Source organism: Augochlora pura, chromosome 2 (assembly GCF_028453695.1).
Source record: "Augochlora pura isolate Apur16 chromosome 2, APUR_v2.2.1, whole genome shotgun sequence".
NCBI classification, from domain to species: domain Eukaryota; kingdom Metazoa; phylum Arthropoda; class Insecta; order Hymenoptera; family Halictidae; genus Augochlora; species Augochlora pura.
Window position 1 is genome coordinate 24,065,578 of NC_135773.1, and position 12,398 is coordinate 24,077,975.

The following is a 12,398-nucleotide window of genomic DNA, read 5'->3' on the forward strand; positions in this document are numbered from 1 at the left end:
GAAGTCGTATATATTATTTAAAGTAAGTTCAATTCATTTTTAGAACCGCTTGAAGTTACATCGCACAGAATTCTCTATTTTATTCGAAAAAGTTGCTTGCGATAAAATATCGTCGTTGAAAAGATCATTATCGATACAGAATAACTTGTCGAGATACGTGGATATCTCTGCGCGCAGATAAAAGATAATTAGGCAAAATGGAAAAAGTATGTTTTCGCCCGGGATCGAACCGGGGACCTTGTGCGTGTGAAGCACACGTGATAACCACTACACTACGAAAACTGTGACATTGTAATCTCAAATTTCATTATATCTTCCTCATTTTGGAATTCACCGAATATTATTTCTATCTTCGTCTGCAAAACTAGCCTCGGAGATATAAATTATTCGTCGTTTAGAAAAATAAATTTCAGAAACCCTGCGGAAGCTCGAACAAAATGAAACCATTGTTCACTGGACTCGGCCAGTCTGAAATAGAACTTGCCCAATTACCGGCCGTTCCATTTAGAAAAACCGCGGTGTCTAAACACGAGGAGAAGCAGCGGTCTCGCGCGAATTCTTTCGAAATGCGTACAAATCAAACACGATTTAACCGCGAGTCGCAACACGGCTCTCTAAACACAGGAAATTCCACGTAAACGTCGCGGCAAATATTTCTTTCGCGTTGCCGTGTATCCCGGGTGCGCGGATCCACCATCCGAGCCATCGCATTAATTGGCGAGCTCGCGCACACATACACACACGTGTGTGCACGGACAAACCACGTATCCCTCCGAGCTATGCTTCCTCCCATGCGAACCTTTCACAGTCATCTTGTTTGCGCAACTTAAACACTTTCGGAAAACTGGAGCCTTCAATAAACCGATTAGCCTAAATGTTTTCCTTGTCGAGGCTTCACGCCGGGATACACGTAACTCTCCAATCAGTCGGTGCACAATAAGTACCGGTTCGTTGTCTGTCTCTCTCTTTCTGTGTGTGCATGTGTGCTCGGGCGAATTCCCATAGATCGATTTCCATGTGGGAATTCGGTAGGATAGAGCGGCGCGCGGAGGTGGGGTCCGGTGAATGGAAACAACGAGGTAGTGAAAAAGAAGCGCGAGGTAGCTTCGGGCTACATAGGAACCCGGTGACTGATAGAATGAAAAGGAAATGCCGCGAGAGCAGCGCCGGGCGCACACGGGCCGACGGAGACGGAGCCCGTGTTCGAGCGGGAATAGAGGTGTGACCGGTAGAATTAGAGAGGAACGGGTAACACAGCGGAGGCCGGGGCGAGGCTCGCGGAGGGAAAACGGGAACAGAAATTTCGCGAAAGTGGGAGCATGGTCAACCGGATACGCGCGGTCGAGGGAAAGCTTAAATCAACTTGATTTAAATCGCTGAACCTAAATCGAACGAGCGCGCCTTTCGACCGTGTACCGGAGAGGCCGGCCGCGGTGTACGTGTCCCCCGTGTTAGCCGGGTGTGCTCCCCGGTCGGACGGTAGTTCCGGTAGTAGCGGAGAGGACTATTTAAACCGGAGGGAATTTCATCTGTTGGCGCGCTTTAAAAAGTCAAGCCTATCAACTGTACCGGGGGTTCGCGCGGCGCGGCGGACGAGCCGGCCGCGACAGGACAGTTTTGTGGACCGCCGACGCCAAAAACGTCGAGCAAGTTCACCGTCACACGACGTCACCACCACCGTCCGCGCGCGCCACACAATCCCCGTTTCTACCCCGGGGAGAACCGAGAGCCGTGTGTACCACCGCGTTTTTATATGGCGACACGATCGAGCCGATTACCCGGCCCCGACCGTCAGCCCCCGTCCAATCCAATAAAAACGTTCTGATTCGCATCGATTATTAACGGGAACAGCGAAACAGATTGTTACACGGACCTCGGACGCCTTGCTTTTTGCTGCAGTACCGCGGTACCCACAGATTAGATGGTAATCCTTCCGATACAGGATGCTTCGTAACGCGTTGTCTCGGCAATAAGTAGCGCGATATCGTCGGGCTTTACAAATCTGTTCGAATAAACACGAGCTGTGTATTATCAATTTTTAGTAATAATTCACGCGTGTTCGATGCGAACGCTTGTTTTTTTTTATTACATCTCCGACATTTCTGAAACATACGAATCTTTTACGTCTTTTGACTGATATTTATCAATAAAAATTAATAATAACCAGCAACGAGATAATATAAAGGAGCTCCCAATTAGCTGATACGTTCATTGCGGAAAGTGATAATGCTTAATTGCTTGTGAAGAATGATCCATTTCAATCCGATTTAATATCACTGACAAGGTAATTAAATTATTAAAATACATACGGTCATTGAACTGCACACGTGTCGCCGGAACCATCAACTCGGTGAATCGCTTCAAAGAGTGAACAATTTCGTCCGAATAAACTGTAATTAACGCGATCGCTCTCGCCGAGTCAAGGTCAAATAAAGAGGTAAGATCGTTGGCTCAATATTATTACTTAACAATCATCGGTTGATAATAAATCGTGAATTGAAACACACGCACTAATATTAACAAACTGAAAGAACACTGTGCGGTTATCGAACTCTGGGAAACTATGGCGACGGTTTTGACGAGTTTTCAGTTTGTTAGTTCTATTTCATTCATTCATTTTATTTTTTTTTGGCGAATAACTTTCGCAGGCCGCGAAAAAATAAAAATACCAGCCTGTCCGAATATTTCGCTCGTCCTCGAAACTCGAATGCGATTCGGAACTATTAATAATCGCGTGAAAAACAATTCCTGGACGAGGTGGCCGGACCGGCCACCGGTCCATCGTTCGCGTCGCTGTTTTATTCGCCTCGCAGAATGTCGGACCTGTACACCGGTTATCGTCGCCGCTAATTATAGAGACGTTGGGTCCACGGTATCCGGGTGCGCGCGACGCGACGACCGAAGGAGGAACACCGGGGGATCGCTGGTCGGGTAAAAGCAGTCGCGACACAGCTAAAGGAGAAACTTGGGTGGGGAAAGTTGGCCCCCGGCCGGAACTTTCCTGTTTTTCTACTCGTTGCTATTCATGACCGGACGGAAAAATCGTAGAGCCGGCAAGCTGTCGAGCAACAAGGAGGACAGGTCGGCCTCTCGCGAGCAGGTACGAACGAGAGAGGCGGGGTCGAAGGGTGGGTTAGAAGTTCCGCGAAAGTATTATCCTCGGGGTTTCCCCTGTTCGATGCCCGGTCGCTTCTTTTTTTTTTTTTATGTCAAAGCTGGGGCTGCTGGATTCTGTCTCGAGGATGTCGTTGTCTTCGTTCACGGCGTCGTCGATGTCAGCCGGCCCTTTCTCTCCCCTCCCTTCCCCCCCACCCACAAACTGACTTCGTGTCATCAAGGAACTCATTAAAATCATAGCGAGCCACTCGATTACTTATCCCCCTTCCCTTCGGTCCCTTCGCTCGCCGAACGTCCTCCCACTCCCACCCTCCCCATCACCCCCCCTCTCTGCCCCTAATCGACGGCACAAGTACGTACTGAATTAATGAGACGACTCTTTCGAGTGACCTCTCGTCATCAAGTATCGTTAAAAAATCCTTTTCAGCGGATTGCAAAGTCACTCGAGGAAACAAGGTGACGGGAACGGCCGATAATAATCAGACGGGATTCGCGATCCCGGAGCCGTACGAGGTATGCTTTTGTGAATATTTAGGTGACCGAACGCGACCTCGCTGCCCCACCCCATTAATATTTATTGTACTTGTATCGGTTCGGGTTCGGAACAGAAAGAAACCTTGGCATACGAAACGGGATAAATATGGCTCTACTTCTGATTTATCTCGTAGAACGCGCGCTGTCTTTAGGAGATACGAGAGCTACGTGACTGCTGCCACCCCCGACTTCTCGGTGGTTAGGGAGTCACGTGTGATACGTGAAGATCACATTCTTAGCGGGAGAACGGCGTTTCTTACATGGGCGATATCAATTCGTGATGGGGACGATTAAGATAGCGGCTTAAAGTTTAGCTCGACGTAATTTCGGAAGCCTACAAAAATTGGGCAATGTGACAAATATGTAATATTATAAAATATAATAACACGATATTACAAAGTGACCACTAAATAGACTGGTCATTTAAATAAATGATTATTTAATGTAATAATACCCTCGAATGCATTTGATATTTACCATGTCTTGTACTTGACCTATTCAGCTTCACGATAAATGCATGAACTTTCAAGTCTAGGAATAACTAAGCATGTCACATGCATAAATTCAATGAACAATTAGCTTCGTGTAACCGTTAATGGAATAAAACGGATATAATAGCATAATTGATATTTGGCGACGAGATGAACAGAGCCAGCAACGGAATCTAATAATATCGCCCCATTGAAAATCTACCATTATCGAATCGCGTTATTCGATCGTGAAATTCTATAAAATGTCACGATCGAAACGTATTATTAGAAAAACTTTGAAATTTTTAAATCGTTCTTAACAAAAGAATTTTCTCGCAACCGCGTGCACACCCGGTTGCAGCCGCGCAATCGAAAGTATATACGTTGGATTCGTTTGAAAAAAAAATTCAACACAAAAACAGAAATTTGATTTGTTACTTTACTCTCATTGTTCCCGGGCAAATTGAATTCGAATATCGGCCAGACACGCGTGCTACTGAAAAAAATATATATATAAAGTTATTGAGAACGAAGCCGCGCGCGTGTCCGATCAATCTTCAAAGTCAATTCTCTTCGAAAATGGAAACCCGTGTAAAAAAATATATTTCGTATTCCCGATTTTACTCTTTTTTTTTTTTCTGGCCGCGTAGAACCGATCGCCGACTTACGCACACAGCTCGGGGGATTCCCGGCACTCTGCGAACGTATACTTGTTCCCCGCGTGGGACAAAGCTGGATTCGGATAACAAAGCGTAGCCGAAAAATACGCGAGGGAATCGATGGGAACGGCGCGGGTGGAACGATCGGGCAACTGCTTTCGGTAGATACTTCGGTAGCATTGATTAACTAGTTTAGCTAATGCCCTGAGAGGCTGGCGAACCATAGTGCCGCGAAAATGGGAAATTGATGTTAGCTCCGGGTCACGTATATCAAATCCATAAGGTGGCGCAAGTAAGAACGAGAGAGAGAGAGACCTGATGAATCGAGGACCTCCAGAAATGCGGAACAGGTTAAGTGGAGAGCTGAAGGACCCGTTACACCGGCTGAGTTAGGGACGCCGGATCAATTAGTTCCGAGCTAATCTAATTACATTTAAGTCGAATAACTTTCGTTCGGTTGATTTCGAACTAGACACAGGCTACGTGACGATGTGTCGTAGGTTTCCACCTTACGAAACGGAGCTCGAATGAATATATAAATTAAAAGATAGGGTTGCAAATTGCCGTCTAAAAGTTAGATGAAACGAATGAAATACTTCGCAGCCTCTTCTGTATTCTAAAAGAATATCGACAGAACATATATACACCCGCTTCGTTCACATCAGGAGGCGCATTTAACGATGTTCCGTGTTGCAGTCGAAAAAGAACTGGCAACGGTACCACGTTTTCTCATTACAGACGACGCGGTGTGTACACATGTCATCTTGCGGCATTTACATGGGCGCAATGGTGAAAATAAATTTCAAAAGGAGTACAGGGCTGGCGGAGAGAGGGAGAGCGGCGGAATCGGCTCGTCATGGCGTGACTGGCTAACCGAAGTGGGACGAGGAGCGAACAGTTTCCTGAAGGGGTAAGTTTGACGTTGAATTGATTGGGCCGCGCGTGTCTGTTTCAGCAAGGCAGCGGACGTTGCCTGCACCGGCGATGTTAGTGGTGACGGTGCTTGATAGTACATATACCGTGGTCACGCGATGATGCTCGGTTCGACGACGGCGCGCGTCCCTTCTTTGTGCAAAATGAAACGAAGCAATGGCCGACCGGTATCTGGACATTTTCCTCAAACCCGTGCGCCTTGCAGGGCTTGACCTCTTCTCCGGCTACTCGCCCGCCAAGATTCTAGACCGATAATATCATGCTTGCTTTATCAAATATTTTGGACCCCCAATGGGTGCCCATGGGCAGCCCTAAAAATCGCATTATCTTTGAGCTGCCGTAATTTCGCTCAAAATAATCGTACGGGGATGAGCCTAGCCTCATTTTAAAGGGAAAAGTCTCCTCTTTCAGACGCCCTACGCTATTTTTATCGTTTCTAATTTTTGTTGGCGAGCAAACTTCGCCCAACCAATTGCTCACATTCCAGCTTCCGTGAGAAGTTGTAAGAATTGTTTTCGCGGGAAAAACCACAATGGTTATCAAGAGGGAAGCTTCAGTTTTCCAACGCATCAAACAGAAGTGATCTACGATGTTTTTTAGCCGATATATGTCGAAATGATTACAGCTATAAAACTGTTTCTTTATTCTCGAAGTCCATTGTCCCTCGGGAAGCATTACAAATGCCACTGAATTCTCGTGTCGCACTATAGTATACCGATGCCCATCATTGTTCGTTTGGTTTCCCCCTCTAGTGCGTGAAGGCTTTTAGCGTCCGACGTATGGTAGGCGACGATCTCGCTGGATCATTTCCTCCTCGGATCAGCAGGGTGCCGAGGTTCGGGATCCGATGGGCGTTCCCAGCGAAAGACTATTGCAGGCAGCGAAAGTTAGCGGTGGCGTGATTCTGCCGATCTGAAAAGTTGCCACGCCTGGACGGATAAGGAGTCGCGGGCAAGAAATACGGGCGGCGGGTACGCGAAGGCAAAGAAGGAAGCAATAAGTGCGACGGGAACGAAGGGAAACAAAGACGGAAGGGCTGGCGGAGGTGACAGGAGGAACGGGCGCGGGTCGGAGAAGGATCGGCTGCCTAGGCTGCCGGAGTTGTTCGGTGACGACTTTACCCCTTCCATTAATCAACTCTCCTCCCCGCTTTTGTCGCTCTTACTGTTGCCATTGGCGTGGGCGCACGACCCGGCCGGGGTGGCTGCTTTAAGCCACACTCTGTAGCCACGTTGTGCTATTGCTCTTAACGCTAATGCTGCCCACCGACCGACTATCCGAAGAAAAACGAAGAGAACGGTCCCCGGTCCCGAAACTCTCCTCTACCTGTACCTGTGGGAGTTGCCGACATAGATCGATTGGTAATTCTTACCGAACCGGTCCCTCCGCCGGACATTCCCGGACTTCCGCGACACCTTCGTTCTGAGGACTATCGATTACGGGAAGATTAACCCGTCATGCGACAGAATCCAGCAGCATTGCTCCGAGCTATTTCCGGTGATTTCGTTAAGGAATTCATTACCATCCGTGAACAATGTTGCCCTTCTATTCTCGGGACGAGAGGGAATCTTTGCGTCAGGTGTTGAAAAATCTTAATCGGTCATCGTGACGTACATGCAAATGTGCTCTCGAGTCCACAGTCTCGGTCATCCATGATTTCTCCGTTCCCGGGAAATATCGATTGCAGGAGGCTGCATCTGTCCTGCGACAGAACCCGCGGCATTGCTCCGAGCTATTCCCGCGCGGGTTCGTTAATCAGTTAACAATTTTTCGACAAGTAGACTCGCCGTAATACAATATATCGTCGCTTCTCGAAACAGCCGACCGATTAACCGAGGATACACAGTTAAAAGCCCAAAAGTTAACGAAAGCTACGGTTAGTTAAAAAGCCGCGCGAATCAGCTTTAAATTGTTCGACGACTTTTAATACACGCGAACAATGAAATCCGCGAGCCGGAAACCTTTCCGATAGCCGTGCGGACATTTTACAATCAACGGCGCTGAATTATATCACTCCGAGGAAAAATTAACGGTAGAACGAATAGAAGTTCTGCATTACGCAGCCGGGCCGCTCGGGCGTAAAGCGGGTTAATAGCATTTAAGGAAAAGAAATAATTAAGCATAGGACATAATCAAATCGAAAGACCGGCAAGCTAGAAATAAAAATGTCGACGGCGGCGGCGGCCGGAAGACGGCCGAAGGAACGGGAAGAATTCAACGAGCAAAAAGATGGCCGGCGCGGAGCAAGAAAGCTGGAGCGAGGCTAAAGAACCGGGAATAAATTTCCCCGAGATCTATGGCCGCTGTGGCTAAAGGAGAACGTTATTTTGGATACGAGGGATGATACCGGTCGGAAACCAATTGCGCCCGCAGTCGTTTGTTCGATCGAACGTCTCAATTACTGCGAGCGCTATTTTCTTAACCTGAGAAACGACCGAATTGCATGTAATCTTTAAAGAAACAACGCCTCGTACGTTTCCAACGAGACTAGATTTTTTTCACGGACGAGATAGAACGCATCGTTACGATAAAAATATACGATAAATATTTTGCTCAACACTTACAAAACCACGTTAAGGATTCAATTTGATTCTGTTAAATTGTCTCGCCTTTTTCACAAATTATTTCACTCGAAGTACAGAACTATTTATAAATGTAGACTAATGCAAATGTCGCTGATGTAAAGTAACCGCTCTTAGCAGCTTTTAAGTAATCCCGCATCTTTCGTTATTATTCATAACGTTGCAGTTCCCGGAATGAAAATTTACCAGCTTAAAGAGTAGCGCACGGTTATTCTAAATAGGAAAGCGTAAGCAGAATTATTGTAGCCGTATTAGCAGCGGGGGAACCTTTCGCGGTAACATCTTGTAATTTGAATTTGCATTTTCCCCGCGTTACATTATTTCCGTATTATTCAAATTACATAACTCATTTCAATTACACGATTTCGTCTGTGCTCGCCCGCCGTCACCGCCGCCACGTCCTCTATCTTCCTCGTTAATTCTCAAGTTATCATAGTCTGATCCCTTCTCGCCTGCCTCAACCTCTGTCACATTGTCAATTCGTGTTTTGCACCATCGTTCCCAATAGATGTATCATTGATTCTTCGTAACCGCCTCGTTACTTAATTATTAAATAATAAGAAGAAAAGGCTGTACGAAAATGATTCGTGGAGAATCTCTTTGACAGAAATTGAAACGCTTCTCTCGCTTCGTTTATTCGATTTAAATCGAAGCGAGGCAAAAATAAAGATTCACACGAGCGTAACGCGGATCTCGCCGAGAAAATCGGACGATTGAAATGCAAGTCACTTAGTGGCTTTAATCGTTCTATCGAATGTTTTTTTTTCAATCAGAATCCCGAAAAGAAATCAATTTCACGTCGACGTTCGAACACTTTCAAACGTCGCTATTAAATCGCGCGTATTCCTTAAACAAACGCGTGCTCCACGAAACAGCGAGTCGCAATTTTTATTATAAACGATCTCGCTCATTCAGCGAACATCCTCATAACTAATAATCGCGCATCGATTCTTCGCGTGGGTATTATTCCAACGTCTCTCTCTCTCCACTCAAAGCAGCGTTAAATAAATTTTTCAAGCGCCATCCGAGCATTGTCGCGCCGCAGCGGAACGTATTCGAAACGCCTCGCGTCCGTTTTTTATCGAGAACTTCAGCTCGCATAAAAGCGCCTCGAACTCCGTCCGCGTTCCGTTTGTTCGACGTTCGAACGGCCGATACTTTATTGACAATTAGGTCGACGCTGATAATTCCCCGCGAACGTTTTTAATTCCGTGGCAGCCCGCCGTTTCAATATCCGCGGAATCATCGTACTCGAAACACGCGCGCGCGCGCGCTGCCTTCTCTCGAGGCATCGCGAACGACGAGGGGACGAGGAGACGAGGCGGTCGAGGACGCGTCCGTTCTCCCGGTAGAAAAAAAGCAGATCGAACGTTCAGCAATTCAGACAAAAATAACGCTGATATCCGATCACAATAGGAGTACAATGGACATCGGGGACGATGACTACCCGGGCTTGGGGCACTCAAAGAAATTGGCTGGTGGTTTCCTGACCCCGGTCGGCCGGACCTTAACGGATAGTTGGAAACTCTGGGAGCAGGTGGCTTTCGAATCGTTCTCTGAATCAGACCGCTTCAACAACCCCTTCCCCCGGCCGTCGCCCTCCTCCTCCTCCCTCTTTCGTCCCTCCCTCTCACCTCTGACTTTCCGTTCGACGGGGGGCGGGCGGGGCGTTGGGTGTGGAAGGAAAGGCCGGTCGGTCATTCTTTTCGCATTGCATCCGACAAAGAAGTTACTGGCTGCTGAGAGTTTCTTTAAATCCCGAATACTTTTCTCGCCTTTCCCGTGTAGATGGCCCGCGCGCTCTCCACCCTTGATCGTCTGTCGCCAGTCTCTCTGAACACCGCCGCGCTACCCTCCAGCCACTTCTCCACCCCAGCTCTCGCCAACCCCGGATCTCCCTTCCCTCGGCTAACCCCCGCTCACCCTCCCCGCACCGCCCTCCATTCCGTTTCCCGTCGCGCTCCCATAGCCTGATCCCTCTTGCGACGACTCCAAGTTTTTTCTTGTAAACACGATTCGACGACGTCGACGGTGTTATCGGAAGGATAACCGGTGGCGTGCTTTTATCGCGACTCGTTTTTCTCGCTAGGAGTTCCGAACTAGAGGAGCTCAGGATTCTCCGGTATCTCCTAAGATCGTTTACCGAGATATTAACACGGTCGGATGGTAGGATCTAGTAGGCCAATTCTCTACCTCGCGGAAGTTCTGCTGATGCCGGACCCTAGAGGTACCCCTGGAATTTGACGATTGCTTTTTCCAACGCTTTCGCACGGCGATCGCGACGTCGGTCATCCGAATTCGTGATGGCTGAATTTTATTCTGATTTGTTGGTGTATCCGAGGAGGAATTGTCAGCGTCTTTTCGCGAATCGCGAACGGAACGAGGAGTGATTGCCTTGGGAATGTTATCTGTTAAACGATGCGAAATCGGTTTTTCGTAGAATATAATTCTCCGAAAATGAGAGAGACTGAAATCGATTGCTGGGACACGCGCGGTTGGAAAATATTACGACGCGCGGCTCTTCGCGGGATATGGAGGTTATAAATTATGTTCGCGAAACCGTTCGTCAGCCGGCAAGAAGCAATTAAATTCAGCCTTCGTTGCCGCCGGCGAAATTAAGCGAAAAATCCGCGTGTGTATCGAAATTCATGCAGAAGGAAGCTGGATAAGCGGAAGTTGCGGCGGCGGCCACGCAATCATAACTTGAAATGGCGCGTTCAGCAATAGCGGCTACAGGCGCACTCGACCGTAGCATCAAATTTGACCAAAAAAATGGGACGGCGATAGAGAGAAGTGAAATTGCGGCCGCGGTTGTTTGTAGCGACGTTTGAATTCGTGAAATTTTTAAAAATGACGACACATCATACGTATATTGTCGCTGAAAATCGTGGTTTACGCGTGCACACCGTTCGCCAATTGTTGCGCGATTTATGATCATCAAATCGCATTCGACGGCGTCGATATTTATAACCGAACCCTTCGAGGACGACCGATTTCCAAAATTACACATACACCTTCAATAAAAAATAACCAGAACAAAAGTCTGATAGATTTCAGACTAATTGCCTTCTTCGACTGCTTCAAATTAAATAAAATATTTGTTAAAATGAAAATACGCGATTTTTCGCAATGTTAGACAACGTTGAACTATTCTCTATAGTCACAGAACGCGTAAATATTTATTGCAAAAATATGGCGGTGCTCCTTTGCGGAAATACAGAGACAATATATCGGTAGAGATAATAAAATGCAATTATTATCGCATTTGGTTATCCGATTTCCTACTCGGTTATTCGTGAACAGAAATTCAGACGTGTTTGCAAGTTGTTTATCCAGGCTTAAGGCATGTAAATTGACACTCTGAAACGATTTTATTGTATTTGCGTCAGTTATGTGTGCAGAATTTGAAGCTTGTGTCGGAATGCAATTCGCGTTGATAAATTGAATTGCCGCGGAAACAGGAAATATAGACCGGAATAATTTCAAAATTCATGGCTTCCTCTATGGAACGGCGGCGGCGTCACCAAGTCTGCTGCAGCTAGTTCCTCGGCGAGGACAATGGGCCCTGATCAATCTACTCCAGCAAACACCATACATTATTTCCTACGTCACCTAAGCAGAACCTGCCGGTTTCAGTTACACCACGCTGCGCGATACTGGTTCAATAAACGAGTAACTAGTTTCCAGATCCGTGCGCGATCCGAAATCTTTTAAGCTACAAAATGAATTCCGGCACGGTTTTGTAAAACAATATTTATTACTCGATCTTACGCATAAAAATGTTGCTCCATTGAAACACGCGATCTTTGCTCGTAAAAAGCATCCGTGAAAAGAAATACGATTTTACTATTATTTCGAGTAGCATTTCATTACGTTCTGCCATTTATCAATCAGCTTTTCGATTACAATTTTCACAAAATGTTTGGAGTTTTCGAGATGAAAAATCTTGGCTTCGATTAGAAAACAAAAAGGAAGAACTTCATATCGAAATTTGAAAAATTTCTTCTTGACGAAGTTAAGTGACACGCACGAAATGTATTTTTATTTTAAGCATTTTATAATTGTGGAAGCTTTTAATAAATTTCAGGATTTAATAAATGTTG

At 46.6% G+C, this 12,398-nt stretch overlaps 1 non-coding gene across 1 annotated transcript; it reads right to left on the minus strand.

Moving 5' to 3' along the window:
- Window positions 1-209: 209 nt before the first annotated feature.
- On the minus strand, window positions 210-282 carry Trnav-cac (transfer RNA valine (anticodon CAC)). The gene has a single exon. It is a non-coding gene; the product is annotated as a tRNA-Val (tRNA).
- Between the last annotated feature and the right edge of the window lie 12,116 nt (window positions 283-12,398).